This window comes from Trichechus manatus, unplaced genomic scaffold (assembly GCF_000243295.1).
Source record: "Trichechus manatus latirostris isolate Lorelei unplaced genomic scaffold, TriManLat1.0 scaffold00063, whole genome shotgun sequence".
NCBI classification, from domain to species: Eukaryota; Metazoa; Chordata; class Mammalia; order Sirenia; family Trichechidae; genus Trichechus; species Trichechus manatus.
This window is the reverse complement of record NW_004443999.1, coordinates 12033560-12050723: the sequence shown is the minus strand read 5'-3', so window position 1 is coordinate 12050723 and position 17164 is coordinate 12033560. Positions and strand designations below refer to the sequence as shown.

Sequence of the window (17164 nt, the reverse complement as noted above, 5' to 3'; positions counted from 1 at the left end):
ATAAAACAAAAATCCTCACAACTGGACCAATAAGCAACATCATGATAGATGGAGAAAAGATTGAAGTTGTCAAGGATTTCATTTTACTTGGATCTGCAGTCAACACCTATGGCAGCAGCAGTCAAGAAATCAAATGACACGTATTGCATTGGGTAAGTCTGCTGCAAAAGACCTCTTTAAAGTGTTGAAAAGCAAAGTTTCCACTTTGGGGACTAAGGTGCCCCTGACCCAAGCCATGATATTTTCATTCACCTCATATGCATGCGAAAGATGGACAATGAATAATGAAGAACAAATAATTGATGCCTTTGAAATATGGTGTTGGCAAAGAATATTGAATATACCATGGGCTGCCAGAAGAGTGAAGAAATCTGTCTTGGAAGAAGTACAGCCAGAATGCTCCTTAGAAGTGAGGATGGCGAGACTTCATCTCACATACTTTGGACATGTTATCAGGAGGGACCAGTCCCTAGAGAAGGACATTGTGCTTGGTATGGTAGAGGGTAAACAAAAAAGAGGAAGACCCTCAACGAGATGGATTGACACGGTGGCTGCAACAATGGGCTCAAACATAGCAACTATACTGAGGATGGTGCAGAACCGGGCAGTGTTTTGTTCTGTTATACGTAGGGTCCCTGTGAGTCGGAACTGACTCAATGGCACCTAACAACCACAACTTTACAGATAATTCTGTTATTCAACTGGTTATTCACATTAAAAACATGAAATTAGGTCTGTATTTCACAGCATATACAAATTTGCAATAATGCAAAGTGAATAGCAAAAATTTTAAACTATTAGAACATATGAGACCTAAGAATAAGAGAAGTTTTCTTAGACGAGACACAGAAAGTTGAGTTTTAAAGGATAGGTTTGATGAATGGTATTACAATTTAAAACTTCTTTTTAACACAAGATATTGTGTATTTGTGTTTATAAAATCATCTACAAAATCAAGGAAAAAAGGCCAGCAGCCCTAACCCTATCTGATCAAAGGATATGAACAGATAATTGAAAGGACAGGAAACCCAATTGGCTAACAAAGACTGAAGAGATGTTCATTCTCATTAACAATCAGGGCAATAAAACTTTCCAGCGATAGGATGCCATTTCAACCTGTTCGGATTGGCATGAGGTAAGTATGACATTACCAGACAATAGTGAGGATGTAGAGATGTAGAAACACTCATGCATTGCTGGTGGGTGTCTAAATTGGTATAGACACTTTACTAGTATCCTTTAAAGTTGAAATACCATTTATTCCAACAATTCCACTTATATTTGGAATTAAGATGACTTTCAAACTTATTTGTCCATAGAATAGTTTTAAATACATTTTTCACTACAACCTGCTATATACATGCATACATGCACACATAGGGAAAACTTACAATACACTTTTTCAAAATAATCACTTATAGTAGTTTCCTAGGATTGTCAAGACAGACTGAGTGGATTAAAACAACAGAAAATTTATTCTCTCTCAGTTTTGGAGGCCAGAAGTCCAAAATCAAGGTTTTGCCAGACCATGGCCTATTATGGAATTTACTTGTATTATTGGGATCACTAATATGAAGTCCCAATCTTAATTCCTAATTGTATGGGAAAATGTGTATTTTTCTTTCCTATTACTTTCTTTTAAAATAATGTAAATACAGCTACACTGGGTTTGATTTAAAAATTAAAAGTTGACTTGCTTTACAATCTGCTTGTTTACAGTACTGCTAATATTTTACATTTGTTTGGTGCCATGGATAGTCTCATTTATTTTGTATGATACTCCTAGCATGGAATAGGACTGATGGTATCTTTTTCTTTGAACAAGGAAACTTAGAGAGGTAGTAACCTCCCTAAGATTCCACTGTTGTTATGTAACAGTGCTAGATTTTATAGTAAATGTTACAGCTGTAAGAAGGCCAAAGTTCTCAAGTAAAAATTTTGTTTCACTACTTCAGTAAGGCTTTGAGCAGTGAAAACTATATATTATCCTTTAACGCTTAGACTTTGACACTTTATTCAGAAAAGCTGTGCAGTAGTAAATCGGGAGGTAGGGAAGAACATACATTTAGGGAGTTATTTGTAAGTATGAATGCAAGTGAAAAATGATATAGATGTTTGCTTATTTATAAGCATGATAAGGAGACTACTAGGGTTTCCATGATAAAAAAGAAGTATTTAAATCAATATGAGCTTCTATACATCTAAATATGCGACATTACTTTAGTGTCAAGTAGAGTTTGAGATCTAACTGGAAAGAAATAAGTACTTGAAAAAAATGACTTTCTTTGGATAAAGAAATGTAATACCTGATCCTAGACTGAATCCTGTGTAGAAGGGCAGAAAAAGAGGGTCAGAAGTGACTATTATGAACATTTTTAGGCCAATAAATTTGATAATTTAGAGAAATAGACAAATTCCTTAAAAGATACAAAATACCAAATTTCACTCAAGAAGTAATAGATCATCTGAGTATCCTTATATTTATGAAAAAATTGAATTTATAGTTAACAACCCTTCCCAAGAAAACTTCAGGTCAGATGGTTTATTGGTAAATTCTGAAGTGCAATAAAGGAGAAATAATACATATTCTATACAAACTGTTCATATAACTCTTTATATATAAAGAGTTTTAAGTATCTCTGAGTTGTATTTTCTATTTTCTATTGATTTGATTTGACTGAACCCTAACTTATTTCAAGACTGACTTGAGTATGTCTTGGTTCTTTCCTCCTAGGATAATTTTTAAGAGCTTAGTATGCATTTAACTTTGTTATGAATAGCTTATTGATCATAATTTCTTCCATGTATTTGAATTTTTTTTTCTTTTAAGTACTTGTATATACTTTGTCAGGAGCCTGGGTGGCTCAAGTGGCTGCCAACCTAAAGGCTGACGTTTTGAACCCACCCAGTTGCTCCATGCAGGAAATGCCTGGCAAGCTGCCTCTATAAAGATTATAGCCATGAAAACTCTATGGAGTACTTCTACTTTGTAACACACGAGGTTGCCATGAGTTGGGGGCCAACTTGACAGCAGCTAACAACACAACATGTACTATATCATGTATTTTATTTCAGAATTATCTCATTATTAAGTAGTTTATTTTTGCCACCCTAAATGACAGTGAAGTTGTGACTTATGTAATATTTTAAAATATATTTTCAGTCTACATGTAGTCTTCAAAATATGTGAAAATACATATGATTATTGCATTAAGAGTTACCCAAATTTAATTTTGTTCCCTCTTTCAATTTTTCCTTAAGGATTAATTAGTAACACTGGATATGCTGCTGTTCTTAATTTTGGGATTGCTTGTACATTTCGTGTTCTTCGCTTCCATCTTTGACATTTATTTTACGTGTCCTTTGGTTCATGGGATGACTCCTCAGTTTACTCCATTGCCTCCTCCAGAGAGAAGATTAGTGTTGTTTGTTGCTGCTGGCCTGCGAGCAGATGCACTTTATAAATTAGATGAAGATGGAAATCCTAGAGTGCCATTTATCAGGTGAGCAGGCCAACTAGTGCAAAGCTATCTTATGGACAACTCATACTTAAGAATGGACTGCCATAAAACCTATTATATTAAAAAATTTGAGTTAAATACATACAATGGTTCTTAATAACCAATGCACCTCACTGCTTTGTGGCGCTCATGAAAACATTGCACAGTTTGGAAGTGTTTCTTAAGTGTTTTATATGCATAGAAAGGTAAAATATACACTATGTACTAAGACAAACATTTAACTGATGCTAAATAAGAACCGCATGTACCTGTTTCAACTTACCTACAAATTCAACTTAAAAGGCAGACTTGAGAATGGATCTCATTTGTCATCTGGGGACTGCCTGTATTGTAGAAACCGACATCACGTGAATTGAAATGTATGGCTTAGCTGCTTGGGCTGACATGGCCTAACCTGAGCTAATCTGGATCAGACTCACTCTACTATCTTTTTCTTAAAAAATAAGCTTCTTAATTTTTAAATGTCTTAATTTTTTAAGATAATGACAAGCACAAAAATTAAAGAATCAGTAATTACAATAGTATTTAACTAGAAAATGTGGACTTTTACTCAAAATACAACCTTCTATAAAAAAATATTTAAAAAGCCCTTCCAATTCTATATCACTGTTTAACTTCGGCTTCTGTTACATAGCTTTGAAAAGAAATGTTTAATTTTTGTGAACTTACAGAGCTCCTACAAGCTATTGTTCTTTTTCTGATTAGTTGCAAGTCCCTCAAAACCTGTATTCAATTAAATTCCTATTGTGCCTCTCCTAATGCTGTTGTGGAGAGATTAAAACTCAGATTTATGTGGAAATTTATCTTAAAATATTCTACCCTCCCCGTTCCCACCTGTCATCACTACTTTCCATGCATTTTCCCTGTTTTATTTTTCTTCATAGTACTTATCATTGTGCAGTTCCCTGAGAGCAGGGGCTTTTTCTGTTTTCTGCACACTTTATCTCCAGATCCTAGCAAAAAACAGGCCATTAACACATACTTGCTGACTGACAAAAGAATGACTGAACATTAATGCTGTGTTGAATTTCCGGAAATAAATTTATGGTGGCTCAAAGAAATGCATAATGTACTAAAGAATAAAAAACAAACCAACAAACAAAAACTCAGGGCAGTAAGAAAACCTGAGCAGGAAGATAAGATCAAACTAGGGTTAAGCTCAGTACATAAAAATGTGTAACATAAAGTCCTCCGAATAATTAAAAAATATGGGTGAATTTCTCAGTGGGCAAAGAAAGGAGCAAAATATATTTTGTTGCAAAATTAATAAGATAAAAATGTGTTGGTTATTAAGGTACAGTGGAGCTTTTCTGGTACTTAGCAGCTGTTTCTCCTTTGGGTTTTGCTATGGAGATATTCTATCATATAGTGGACTTAATGCTCAAACACTTCATGTGCTTTGTGTCCCGTGCCATTATATATTTACGATTTCAAAAATCTCACGTTCTCGATCGTTCCTGGTGTTCAGTTGTCGCGGTTGGTGGGCAGTAACACAGCCAAGATGTTGCGGAATCTGCTGTTTCTTGGTCAAATTGCCCGGAGGGCCGTAAGTACTGCTTCACGCAGTTTGAAAATAAAGTTCCAGAGAAACAAAAGCTGTTTCAGGAGGATAATGGAATTTCCGTGCATCTAAAGGGCAAGGCAGCTGATGCCCTCCTGTATAGAGCCACCATGGTTCTTACTGTTGGTGGAACAGTGTATGCCATGTGTCAGCTGGCTATGGCTTCATTTCCCAAGAAGCAGGATTGGCTTCAATTTATCCTTCCAGTAGTTGGTTCAGTTTAATTCAGTGCTCTATTGGACCAGTAATCTGATAACTAACAGCTCTGCTCTGAGGATCAATATTTACTGACTTGTGCTGACTGCCACCAATAAAACAGTCTTTACCATGAAAAAATAAATCTCGCATTCTCTTCTAAACCTGTTTTTGAAAGGCATTGTTTCTTCTTCACTTTTTTTTAAAAGATATGATCTAAATTGACTAGAAATGTTTTTAAACAGAGATATCCAAATTTCTGTATACTTTCCTTCTTCTGTTTAATCCAGTTTTCAATATGTAACTCGGGAAACTGAAAATTATTTCTGGTAATTTATACAATAGTTTTCAAACCATTTATTTAATATTTACTTATGTAGGTATTTTAGAAAAATAGAATTTATTATGAGGTAATCAATATTATAAGTATCTAAATCAGAACTCAAATACTTTTCCAAAGAATGTGTTGAGTCTCATGTTTTTCTTAAAAAGTGTATTGACGCATTCCGTGTTTTTATAACTATTTGTCCTGCTGACTTTCACCTGCAATAGCATCCCTAGTGTTTTGTTTCTTACCTGACCTTTGCAAATCACTGTGGTACAACTGAAAGAATATTGAAACATTAACATTTGGCAAAAGAAACTTTTGTATGTTTTCATCTCAAATTTGAAAACAAACTTTAGTTCCTACCTAGGGAGTAGCCGTTTTCCCTCCTCTCAACATTTTTTTCTTTTTTTTTTTTTTTGGTAACAGCTTTATTGGAATATAACTGACACACCATGCAATTCACCTGTTTGAAGTATACAGTTCAGTGGTTTTTAGTATATTCACAGTTGTGTAGCCATTATCACAGTCAATTTTAGAACATTTTCATCACCTCAAAAAGAAACCCTGTATCCCCCTTTGTCATCAACACTTTGACTTTTTAATTTGAAAAATTTCACACCTACACAAAAGTTGAAAGAGTTCAACAATGAACATCTGTTTAGCCTTAAATCCAGTTGTTAACTTTTTCTGCCACATTTCCTTTCTCTCTATCCCTAATTATATCTACACACACATAAGATTTTAATTATTTTTTATTAAACAATTTGAAAGCAAGAAATCATGATACTTCACCACTGAACATTTTAGTGTATATCTTCTAAGAAAAGGATATTCTTCCACATAATGACCATATCATCAACACATCCAATAAATTTAACATTGATGTAATAATATTGTGCATATCAGTTATGTTTATGTAACAAACTATCACAATAGTTTGTGGCTTAAAACAACAGTGGTATATTTTGTCTCATTCTGTGGAGTGGTTGGGAGGCCTTTGCTGGCCTCACCTGGGCTACCACATTCAGCTGGTGGGAAGGCTAGCACTGTGCTTGGGTGGGATTTGAAAGATTTCTATCCTTCTTAAATTTTGACTCTTTTTGGCTTTGATTTCTTCTGTGATAATCTTATTTTTCTGAAGCCCTGTGAGGGCATTTAATCATAGTCTGTGTTAACTATCCATCTTAATATCTTTTAGGAATATCATGATTCATGAAGGCAGCTGGGGAATCTCTCATACACATGTGCCAATGGAATCTAGACCAGGGCACGTAGCCCTGATCGCCGGATTTTATGAAGATGTCAGTGCTGTTGCCAAAGGTATTGTCTATTTAGACAAGTTTGTTAAAGGAAAGTTATCATCTAAATATTGCCTCCTAAATTGGTGCATTTGAATTATGATGGTGGCAAAAATATTAAATACACCATGGACTGCCAGAGGAGCAAACAAATCTGTCTTGAAGGAGGTAACAACCAGAATGCTTCTTAGAAGCGAGGTTGGTGAGACTTCATCTCACATACTTCGGACACGTTCTCAGGCGGGACCAGTCCCTGGAGAAGGACATCAAGCTTGGTAAGGTAGAGAGAGGGTCAGCGAAAAAGGGGATGACCCTCAGTGACATGGATTGACACAGTGGCTGCAATGATGCGCTTAAGCATAACAACAATTGTGAGGATGACACAGGACCGTGGATGTTGTACATAGGGCCACTGTGAGTTGGAACCGACCTGATGGCACCTAACACCAACAAAAATAGTGAATTAAGGAGCCCTGGTGGCACAATGGTTAAGCGCTTGGCTGCTAACCGAAAGGTTGGTGGTTCAAACTCACCCAATGGCTCTGCAGGAGAAAGACCTGGTAATCTACTCCCGTAAGAAATTATAGCCAAGAAAATCAGCTAGGTGTATGGGGCAGTTCTACTGTATCACATGGGGTTGCTATGAGCGAAAATAGACTCAACAGCACCCAACAACACAACAACAGTACTAAATGATGTCTCAAAGATAAAAGTGAGCTTTGAGATACTTTTGACAAGAATTTTATCATATCTTACTGACCAGTGCTAGAGTTGCAGTGGTTAAGCGTTTGGCTGCTAACCTCGAGGTCAGTAGTTCGAACCCACTAACTGTTCTGCAGGAAAAAGATGTGTGGCAGTCTGCTTCTGTAAAGACTATAGCCTTGGAAACCCTATGGGGCAGTTGTACTCTTTCCTATAGGGTCACTATGAGTCAGAGTTGACTCGGCGGCAATGGGTTTTTACTCATATGAACACTCACTCACTGGTGTTAATTCTGGAATTAAGCTTTAGTCTTTATCATCCTAAACTCCTGAAAAACGTGATCATTCTAATATAAGAATTAATGATTTTTCTAAGTTTTGCCCTCAAAATTTCAAAAGCAATTCTATTTTTTAGTAAGAAGTAAATGATTTATTACTGGTTTTGACTCTTCTATAACTAAAAATAATAAATTATTATTTTAAGAATACATTTTTAGGTGCTTGCTTCCCCGTATGTATTTTTTGTATTTTTTTCCTCTCAGTTACCTGAAGGATGGAAGGAAAATCTTGTAGAATTTGATTCTCTTTTTAATGAAAGCAAATACACGTGGAGCTGGGGAGACCTTGAAGTTATATCTATGTTTGCAAAATTAAGAGTCATTTATTATATTTCCTCATGTAATTGTTAAAATCAGCATGGTAATTTTTCATACATTAGCTAGTTACCGTATTTTATTGATTTTGAGGCACATGTTTTCACAGTTTATTATCTCTGAAATAGGGGTGTGTATTACAATGGATGAGCAAGCCAGTTTAATTGGCAGTGTTTTTTACTTCTTAGTTGTACTTGAAATATTGGCAAATCTTACGGTTTATAGTATCTTGGATTTAGTGAAATCTCTACCACTTAACAGCATTATAATCTTGGGTAAGTTAGATAACTGAGCTTCAGTTTTCTCTTTTTGTAAATAGGGTGATAATAGTTTTTATCTCATAGGTTTGTTTTGAGGATAAAAATAATTAATGCAAAACATTTAGCAAAGTGCTTGTCACCTAAGTTATCCGTACATATTCTATATGATTATATTGATACCTAGTTCATTATACTTTGATAAATTATTTAAGAAGTCGTAGATATTCATATTCACTAATGATTTTAAAGTTAAGATTTATACATTTAATTCTTATTTTGATCAGTTTAGGATCATAGAATTTGAATTTATTGTGTGTGTTTATGATTGTGAATCAGCAAGTACTAGAAATTTATATTATTTTCTAAAATTGGTTGTACTGCCTTTCAATTTTATGTCATTAAATGCTCTTTTAGTTGGAGCACAATAACTGGTCATTTCATATAGTAGGAAGATTTAGTAAAATGTTCTTAGCCACAGATATAATAATTATAAAATATAACACGGAATCCTTGATTTGTTAACTCAGTGCCCCAACTTATTCTAAATTACATTATGCAACTGATGTAACCAACAGATCAAGGACAGAGAACATTTTCTCTTTGGAAACCATTTTTGCAGAAATAATGAAGATAGTCCCTTTAAAGGACGGAGGCTTTAAAAAATCAGCCATTTAATCTGATAGTATTAAATTCTTCTTCTTCGTCTTTATTCAGTATTTTCCCAGATATCTGAAAATATTTTCTTTTTGCTTCCTAAGGTGTATGGTAATAAAATTAATACACAGAATGGAGTTTTCCTGGGTATGTACTATGCTGTCCAGAACTGTGAAACATTTTTATGCATTTGTCCATCTACAAGTGCTTCTTAGTTCATATGTAGGAACTTTGAATATGTTTTTCTTAATCTTGCAGCAACCAGTGCGAAGTTGGAATTACTGGAAGTGGTAACTTATTCACCCAGTTATTATGTGTCCTGAAAGCCAAATATATATTCAGAATTTTATGTCTGATATTCATAGAACACTATTATACTGTGCAGACCAAAAAACTTCAGACTGCTTGCTATTTATATACCTTCTTTTTTAGAAAGCAGTTTAGCTTTGGGGGTAGTTGGTGCTGATAAGGGGGTCATAAAGTTGCTACGGCTTGCCAAACCACCCTTTTTATTTCTCGCTGCAACTGATGGTTCAGGACCAATACCTGAATCAAAGATAGTACAATAGGAATGTACCATTTCTTTTTTTTTTTCCCCACATTCATCACTGTACCTGGTATCCAGTAGGCACTTAATGAATACTTGTTTTCAATACTTTTACCATTACATAGTCTCTAAATGTAACTAAAGCTATGTTGAGATTCCAATGGAAGTTTTGCTGATGTTGTGGCTTGCTTTATTTATTATTTGATTGCTAAAACTAGCATCTGTGTTTACTTTGCCTAATCAAGAGCTAAAGCAGAGCCTAAATCCAATTAGAAGAATGTCTCTAGGAAAGAGAAGTGCTAACAGAGAATTTATGGAGAATGGTCAGTTTGATTCCTGTGAAATAGAGGGAAAGATGATGACTTCTTTTCCTCGAGTGGATTGTGGAATAGAATAATCAGGATATGACATGTGAAGACAGCCAAGTCTTCCCCCACCTCCAATGCGAAGGAGTATCACAATGAATTTTTTTTTTAACTTTTCAAAGTCTAATTTTATTTTCTTTTTTCTTTTTATTGTACCCCAGATGAAGGTTTACAGAACAAAGCAGCCTCTCATCAAACAATTAGTACAGGTACCATTCTGCAACACTGGCTACCAACCCCACAACATGTCAACACCCTCCCCTCTCGACCCTGGGCTCCACACCAGCAGCTCTCCTGTCCCCTGCTGCCCTCCAAGGGAACGTTCCGTTTTTCATAGTAACCAAGAAGCCCACTCAGGTCTACTATACTTGGGATGTGGGAAGGAGAATGGCTGAGCAATGGAGTAGTTATTAGACCTGAGCTGATGTTATAACAGCTTGTCATCACTTCATTATATCTCTTCTTGCGTCTGTAAGAGCCTATCTAACGGAGAAATTCATTAAATTGATTAGATTCTTAATAATACCTTGCAAATGTGTAGAATAATATGTTTATTGGCCCTTTCAATCTGTTAGACAGTAAGCAATATTTATTCCCCATATTAAATACAATATACATATTCTATGAATAAGAGAAATGAAATATTTGAGTTTTCTTCTTACTTTAGGATATTTTATAAACCAAATAACTTTATCTATTTTAGATTGTAATATCCTAAGAGGCATAAATTCTTGGAGTAGTTTAATCTTTAGAGGGAGACAAACCTTGATACTTATTTTTGTTCTGTCACTTATCAGCAGTGTGACTTTGCCAAGTTAATTAACTTACATGTACTTTATCTGTAAAGTTAGAATATATTATTGTGAGGACAAAAAGCAAAAGCATATGCTGAAGTACATAGCATGGCCCATAGCACATAGTAGGCACTAAATGAATGTTATTCGCATCTTTCTCTTCCCCATCATAACACAAGTGCTTTGTGAAAAATTTTGGTTACTCACAAAAGTCTTTAAATGACTGTCTCATATTTCATGACAACTTAAAATATTTTCAAAAATTTTATTTTTCCCAAATTTCCTTTTCAGGTACTAGTCAAGACCATGTTTATACACATAGTTATTATGCTGAACAAGAGGATTTTAGTGCCTACAATGGAACAAAACTGGATACCTGGGTCTTTGATAATGTTAAGGTGAGTGCTATTGTGTGGTTTTTCCACAACACACATATTTGTAACTTAAAGTACTGGAAACTGATTTATTAATAAACATGAATAGCTTAGTTTTTTCCTACTTGATGATTGTGTGGATTTGAAAGTTCTTTCTTGAAGCAAAATGTTTCAAAAATACTGAATTCTGAGAAATTACATTTTGTAATAGTCAATTATGTAGAAGATTTAAAAAAAATATTTTAAAAAATACCCTTTAAAATTCCTATTTCTAACAGTAGAAAGAACCCTACACTGGGAGTCAGGAAACCTACATTCTGTTCTTAATTTGTTTGGTTACCCTCCGTAAACTTTCTTGATCTTTAGTTAACTCATGGAACTCAACCAGCCTCTTGCAGTAGTGGGACCATGTGAAATGTGTGAAAGCCCTTTGAAAAGTGCCGTTCAAATGTAATGCATTTACAACAACGTAAGATAGATGATTTTTAAAAACAATTCTTTTATTTAAAAAAAAAAAGATTAGGTAGGCAAAAACAAGTTAGCAAGTTAGTCATAATAAAACGTTTATTGTCAGAATTGACTCGACACCAGTGGGTGTAAAATCTCTCATACTGAATCATATTTATTTTAAAGACTCTTAGTCCATATATCCTTTTTTTCCCTAAATTTTATTTTTTATTGTTTTTGAGAATATGCACAGCGAAACAGATCCAATTCAACAGCTTCTACACGTACAGTTTAGTGACATTGATAACATTCTTTCAGTTGTGCAGCCATTCTCGCCCTCCTTTTTTGAGTTGTTCCCTCATATCTTTTTGATTGAAACATTTGATGTTGATCGTCTTAGCTACAACCACAAAGGTAAATCAAGCTGCAAGAGAGGATGGGAAATGTGTACATTTTAAGTCTGGAGCCTTGCTGTGTCTCATAAGATCAGGGATTTTTACTCAAGGAGAAAGGGATAATGCATGTTGGGGTATTTATCTAGCAGTCTGCTATGATGCATAATAAATATTTATTGGGTGCAGAAATGAGTAAGTGCCTTTGAATGCAAAGGAAACAGAAAAAGTGGGAGCTGAAGGGCATAAGAATTCCAAACATTGAAAGAAAAGAAACTAGTGGTGTATTTCACCTCTTTTCAGCAGTTTGAATCCGCCAGCTCCTGCTTGGAAACCCTGTGGGGCAGGTCTGTCCTGTAGGGTTGCTGTGAGTCAGAATCAGCTTGACAGCAACATATTTTGTCCAAAAGATCAACTTTTTACCGGCAATATGAATCTAACAGTAAGAGAGAAGTTGAGCTCTGCAAGAGTAATATTTCATAGCTTCCCAAATACCATATCCATACATGAATAAACATTACTTTTTACATAGCTGAATATTTTTACCAGTCATGGAGCAAATTATAAATTAAATTTAAATTCATTTGCTCAAATTAAAAAATACATATTTTTTTTATTTGTCAACTTTCAATTCTATGTTTAGTATTTAGCTCCTTTCTCTTAAAGGACTTGTTATCTAGATGTATACCTTTTTTTTTTTTTGGCCTAGTTATAACACAAAACTTGCTTATTTTTTGAGCACAAATGTCTAAAACGTAAACAAGGTGTCTGTGTTCGGTAGGTCTTGAGGACAAATTTAAATAATCTAAGGTAATTTCATTTTACAGTTACGTATAAATTTAAGTGTTTTTGTCAATATTATTATTTAACAAAATAAATGTACTAAATTTTTAAAACTACTTTTCTACATATAGGACTTCTTTCATGCTGCCAAAAACAGCAAGTCTTTGTTTTCTAAAATAAATGAAAAAACAAAGTTTTTTTTCTTGCATTTAGTAGAAATAGATACAATTGGAAACGCTTACCTACCATCATCGAGGTAATTTTAATGCTATATTTAATTTGGTCTCTTGAGGGGAACAGGTGTCTTTGAATTTTTTCAAAATACTAATGATTTTTTTTGTAATTATGATAACTGAACTATACAGTGAATAGCTCTACTATCATATATCCAGAATAGGAATTCAATGATCAATTAGATGAGAAGTAGTATTACATAGTAATTAAAATTACATATGCTCGAGCTACAGTGCATATTAACTATAAGTAAAACTTTTATGTATATTCCAAATCCTTCATTTATCAAGACAAAAAAAAATTTACATTTTAGAAATATTTTCAGAAAACTTAGAAATAAAAAGCATTTTTATGGCCCTAACCTTCTGTGTTCCATTCCGTCAATATTTGTATCTAGCAAATATTTACATGTAGTTTTAAAATACCATATTTCAGTTGTTGTTGTTGTATGCCTTCAAGTTGATTTCAATTCATAGCAACCCCGCAGGACAGAGTAGAACTACCCCATAGGGTTTCCTAGGCTGTTAATGTTTACAGGAGCAGATCAACAGGTCTTTTCTCTCGTGGAGCAGCTGGGTGGATTCAAACCACGGACCTTTCAGTTAGCAGCTGAGCACTTAATCGTTGCACCACCAGGCCTCCTTTTAAAATACCATATTTCAGTACTACTCCTTATATATAGCAGCAAATTTTTTTTTATTTATTCAGACCAAAAGAAAAAAAAAAGGAAGAATCCATATGATACATTTTTCTTTATTTAGAATAGTTTACGTCAGCTTTACTGTAACAGTAAAGCCTATTGGGGCAGTTACTGGTGTTAGCAATGAGTACTTCATGTTCCCCTTCTTTAACATTATGCACTGTTTCGAGTGATGGAATTCACACCAAACTGTATGGAAAAAGTTATTCAGCTATATAGGAAGCATAAATATAATTTGCTCAAAACTTTCATTATATTTTATATCACAAACAATTTAAGGGATGAAAATGTTCTATACTGGAAAGGATGATACTAACCTATAATGTGACAAAAATAATACAGTTTATTTTATGAGAAACATGAAACTAAAAATTGTTGTATTATTGCATTTGTGACTAAAAAAAGTTCAAAAAATATATTTGCTGATTAGTACCTTCCTTATATCACATCTCTGGAAGCTATTTTAAGTTCTTTTTCTTCTTTAAATGAAGTAAAAATGTTTTATTTTCAACAATTTAAAGAGCTCTGGTTTTAAAATATCACAGATGTAAATCTAAAGCATTTCAGGAGTTATTGCCTTTGAATGTAATGAGTCCATGTTGAATAAATTTGATTTCTCCAGAGCAGTACATTTTAATTTGCTTTTCTATTCTTTTTTAAACAGAGAATACAAAGACACTATTAAAAAGGTTGATGATGGAGTGAAAGAAATAGTGTCCATATTTAAACATTTTATGGAAATGATGGGAAAACCATATCTTTACCTCTGACCATGGGATGACAGACTCAGGTTAGTCCATCTTTAAATGTTATATAGCTTACAGTTAAAGTAAAAGTAAAGATAAAATGCAAAGTATGTAGCCTGTGAGGACTAAGTGCCTTAGTATATGCAGTTTTTTTTGTGATATCAAATACATCATGATTGTATGGTTAAAATGTTAGCTTAAAAAAAGGACTGATCTTGTTCTAAGAATCTTTTTTCTAACTGTAAAAGGAACATATTCTCATTTAGAAAACAAAAAAGTAGAGAAAGGTATGGAGAAGAAAATAAACTTTACCCATAATTTAACTACCTAGAGTTGTAAGTTGTGTCAAAATGAAGCGCTATTAAGAAGGTATTACTGAGAGGCTGTGTGCTCCCTGTAAGATTCCCAAGGTAAATATAATGTGTGCAGAGAAAACAAAATGAGGCAAAGATTAGCTCTGGGTTCCCAAATCACAATACAGAACTCTAGTCACCTGGGTTCTGCCGTATAAAAGGCTTCTGAGTAGGGCAGCCAGAGTGGCCTAGAAGAAAAGGAACCAGAGACACTTCCTTACTCTCCAGAACAGACCTGGCCTAGACTGCTTGCCTCAAGCATGGGTGGTTACTTCCCAAATGAGCTCTCCCCTCTTCTTTCTGCCTTGGACACTATTCTGGCTGCAATGGCATCTCCTTCATATCCCCACTCATGCCAGACAGGCCACCCTGGTTCTAGCTTCTTCCAGGGCACCCCAGCTTTTGGACTTCTGTAACACCATTATTTTGCTGAACACATTCTACAGAAGTCAGGCAGCCAGCTTCTTTCCCTCTTTCCTTCCTTTGAGGAAAAGAAAGAGTATGCAAGTTTTAAACTTCTAGATACCTAATATGTCTGAATGTTAGGTTAGTTGGTGTTTCAGGTTCTTTTCTGTTGTATTTTGATCATTTAACCATGTTATCAAATAACCATGAAAGCCTGATTTTAATATCTGTATTACAGTATATTTGCCCTCTATACAAATATTTAAAAATTTTTTTTTCCTATTGTTTATTATGGTGTGTGTTATTCAGGATCCAATTTCATGCCTTGTGACAGGCAACCCAAAATATCAGAGGCTTAACACAATGAGCATTTATTTCTCACTCATTCTACTTTATTCAGAATGGGCGGGCACAGGGCTAGCTCATTGGAGTCACCCAGGCACCGAGGCTGACAGAGATTCCATTTCAGCACATGCTCTCATGGGTGACTGCAGCAGAGGAGGGCATGTGGCCCAGAGTGCACGGGCTCTGACAAATATCACTTCTGCTCTCACTCCACTGGCCAAACCAAGTTACAAGATTGACTTCAAATCGGTGGGGTCCCTGCAATCCTCCCCGGTGACTGAAAGGCAGGAAACAGAAGTAGTTGGTGAATATCACTAATGACTACCACATTTAGGTTATTTACTGTTTTTCACTATTACAAATTATAATAAATATCCTTGCACATACGTCTGTAACCATATGTATTGCTGTTTTTAGGATAGACTTCTAGAATTAGAATTATCTACTTAAAGTATATGAACTTTCTGAATTATTTTGCACACTTCAGAGGAGCCCTGGGTGGCACAGTGGTTAAGTACTAGGCCGAGTTCGTGGTTCCAGCCAGGGCTTTAAACCAGTTTCTTCCAGTTTGAACTCCTGCTGAGAACTTGCATTTCTACCCGAGATAAACTAAATCAGAACCTATAGTTTAACAAGATCCCCAGGTGATTCTCATGTATAATAAATTTTGAGAACTGCTGCTCTGCTAGTGGTCCCTAACCAGCAGCTTTAGCATTGCCTGAGAACTTGTTAGAAATGCGAATTCTCAGCAGGGGTTTGAACCAGATGAACCGGTTTGAAGCCCTGGTTTCAACCCACCAGCTGCTCCTTGGAGAGAAAGATATGGCAGGCTGCTTCTGTAAAGATTACAGCTCATAAACCCTGTGGGGCAGCTCTATTCTGTCCTAAACAGTCCCTATGAGTTGGGATCGACTTGACAGCAACGGGTTTAGTTTGGGTTTTTTTCACATCTCGTGGCTTAACTGAAAGACTGAAGCAGTTTGTATTCCCTGTTTAATGACCATTTTACTGTACTCTTTCTAGCAAGGTATATAATCTTATTTAATCCTTGTCATTTTGATAAGGGAGAATGTATCCTTTTCTTTCAAGTTGCATTTTAGTTAACAGAAGTTGAACTTTTAATCTAAATTTTTATTTTTTCTCTATATTGCCTATTTGTGTTATTTGCCCATTTTTTAATTAAGGCATTAGCATTTTTTTTAGTGATATTTAAATATATATTAAGGCTGTTAGCCCTTTGTCACAGCATTTTTACTTCTTTATCTTTTAGTTTGTTTATGATTTTTTCACATGCTGAAATATTTAGTGGAGCCAACTTACTGAGCTCTTTTGTTGTGATTTGTACTTTGTTTTAACATTCTTACAATTTTGACTGGGGTCTTAAAAGCCTGTGAGCAGCCATCTAAGAAAGATACTCCACTGGTCTCATCCCTTCGGGAGCAAGGGAGAATGAAGAGAACAGGATACAAGGAAAAGATTAGTCCAAAGGACTAATGGACCACAGCTTC

The 17164-nt window shown here is 34.8% G+C and overlaps 1 pseudogene; it reads left to right on the top strand.

The window, feature by feature from the left end:
- The first annotated feature begins 3282 nt into the window (after nucleotides 1-3282).
- The window catches only part of LOC101354936 (GPI ethanolamine phosphate transferase 1-like), a 45949-nt pseudogene continuing 32067 nt past the window's right edge, over nucleotides 3283-17164 (top strand).